Genomic DNA, 2,791 nt, shown 5'->3' with positions numbered 1-2,791 from the left:
GTTGTGGGCCAAAATGGAGAACCTACTGCTATTTGTGGTCCATTTACTTAAAACGTATATCCATCTTGATTAGCATGGAAATGGGCCATCCTTTGTTACATAGCATGTGTGCCTTTCTCCTTCTTCATGTCTTTATTCAATCAACGCTAAATTAATCAAGTCTTAAAACCTTTATATATACTTGAAGAATCAAAACCTGTCTTGTCATTATAATTTGTTATGCATGTTACAATGAATTTTGCATGAAGAGTTGTCTACATTATTTGCAAACCTAAATTAAAGCAAAAAGGAGAAGAAAAAAGTGTTGACATTTGATATATATGTACGTGAATCAGTAAGATGCTGGGTTTAGGTTTCTCAATTGACGACATACCCATAAAAGGCAAACAAAGAAAAAGAAAGATGATAGATAAAGTTTTCTAGTAGAAAAATTACTAGTGATTAATGGTATACAATTTTTTTTTCGCACCAAAACAATTATTGTATCAAACAACGAAAAAGGTTGCTCGAATGATAAACAATCTTCACTTTTAGTTCTCGTGGTTTGAGTCACCAAAAGCATAAAAAAAAAAAAGGTGAAAACCTTAAAAGATGGTAGAAATTTTTTAAAAAATAAGTATCAACTATCACCACACTTCTTCTTAAATAAAATGTTGAAATTAAAATTAAATAACAAAAGAGGGGTCCATAAGTGGAGCATAAATTCAAAAAACTAGTACAGGAAGAGAATCTTGTCCCCCAACCCCCCGATCACCACACTTGTTCTTCATTTTTCTTCTCAGAATAATATTAATAGTTATATAGTAGTATTAAGTAGTGGTAATATGTTACTGTCCAATGCCAGAAAAGGTGGGCTCTCCTAATATTGCATGGCCACATGCCTCTCTTTTATTATCCACACAACCTATTATTATAATTAAGCCATTAAGCTTCAACCTAAATGCAAAAACATTATTATGTCTGGAGGCGAATTTAAGTGAACTCCATAAATGTTAAATTGAATCCTAATTTCTATAAAATGAAACACCATTAAGGATCTAATGAGAATATTAAAATTACTGACTATAAAAATATTTTTTTGAAAAAAAAGATATTATAGACTCAAAAATTGAATCGAATGAATGAAGTAAAATTCAAGAGAATATGAATAAAAAAAAATATTCCGGATTGTAATTAATAAAATGTATAACTTTTTTCTTTAAAAAAAAAGTATCAACTATCATAAATCTATCTTTTTTTATTGTACAATAGATCTATTCTTAATTTAGCTACCAAAAAGATGAAAATTTAATCAAATTTAGTATATCAGAGACCATTCTTGACTATATATACTAGATCTATACTTGACTTAACTACCAAAACAATGAAAATCCAATCAAATTTAATAGATCGGACACCATTCGACTATGTAGTAAATATTTTTGACTTGGTGCCAAAAAGATATATAAGAATTCAATCAGATTTGATATATCCATTTTTGACTGTATATTAGACCTTAATTTAATGAACAAAAAAATGAAAATCTAATTAAATTAGATATATGACCACGCAAAAATCTTGAAAATTTTAGTACGAATATACTTGAAACTTCACGCCAAAATCCCCACTGCACTTACTCTCTATGGTCTGAATAACAAATTCAATATTACATAATTTAATAGAAATACGAATATTACATAATTTAATAGAAATACGAATATATCTTTCAAAAAATAAAATTCACTGATCAACAACTTCTAAAAAATAGAAGATTATTTTTAACTAAGTAGTGACAATCCAATACTACTTACTTAAAAATAATCTTCTAATTTTTATAGATACATTCTTATTTTATTTCAAATGTGTAATGAGTTCTATTTGCTGTAAGATTCACCCAGTTTTATTGACTCCATGATTTTTTGGACCGTTGATTATCAAATAGAATAATAAATCTACGTCATAAATTCATAAGAATTGAATCGGTGAAAATTTGACAATTGTTTTGATTCTAGTATTTTAAAAATCAAAATAAATATGTAGTTTTTTTTAAGAAATCAACTAAAACTGTGTCATGAATACTTACTTCAAAATTAGAGATTTTGCTTGTGAATTTCTTCTAAAAGCTCAAATTAAATCCGCATTAATTAAGTGATACTAATTTGTTTCATCTTATTTGTGTTAATTCGACTGTGTTAATTTGACTAGAAAGATATGTATGTTTTTCAAGGCGTCTCAATAAAATTAGTGGTCTAAAGTCATTTTAATAAGAGTCTCGCATATATAGACATACATACAAAAATACTATTTGGTGTTGTATTTTTAAACCATACATAAGCTTTAACTTCACATATTAATATGTTTATTAATAAAAGTAAAGATTAGTTCTAGTTAATACTTCACATATTAATATGTTTATTAATAAAAGTAAAGATTAGTTCTAGTTAATAAGATGTTAGTCATTTGTTTGTAATGCATAACTTTAGATATTGTTGTTAAAACTTTATTTATTAATATAAAGTTTGAGTTGTTTAGTTTAAAGTTCTAAAATATTTCTTCTAAAAATGAGAACTTTTTTCTTTTTTTAAAAAAAATTATTTTTTAGATAATTTTTTAAAATGTATTTCACTAAAATGTATTTCACAATCTTCATTATTATTTCAAAAGAAATTGAAATCACAGAGTTTATTATTAAAATTTTGGGGGCTTAAACCGAAGACTTTACTAGCCTTACCTTTGAGTCATCCTTGCCTTTTGTGTATCCCCGAGAAAAGTCCCCGCCCAGTGGAGTCTTCCGCTGGAACTAGATTCCAGC

The sequence above is a fragment of the Capsicum annuum genome, unplaced genomic scaffold, assembly GCF_002878395.1.
Source record: "Capsicum annuum cultivar UCD-10X-F1 unplaced genomic scaffold, UCD10Xv1.1 ctg4445, whole genome shotgun sequence".
Lineage (NCBI taxonomy): Eukaryota > Viridiplantae > Streptophyta > Magnoliopsida > Solanales > Solanaceae > Capsicum > Capsicum annuum.
Note: the sequence above shows the minus strand (reverse complement) of the source record.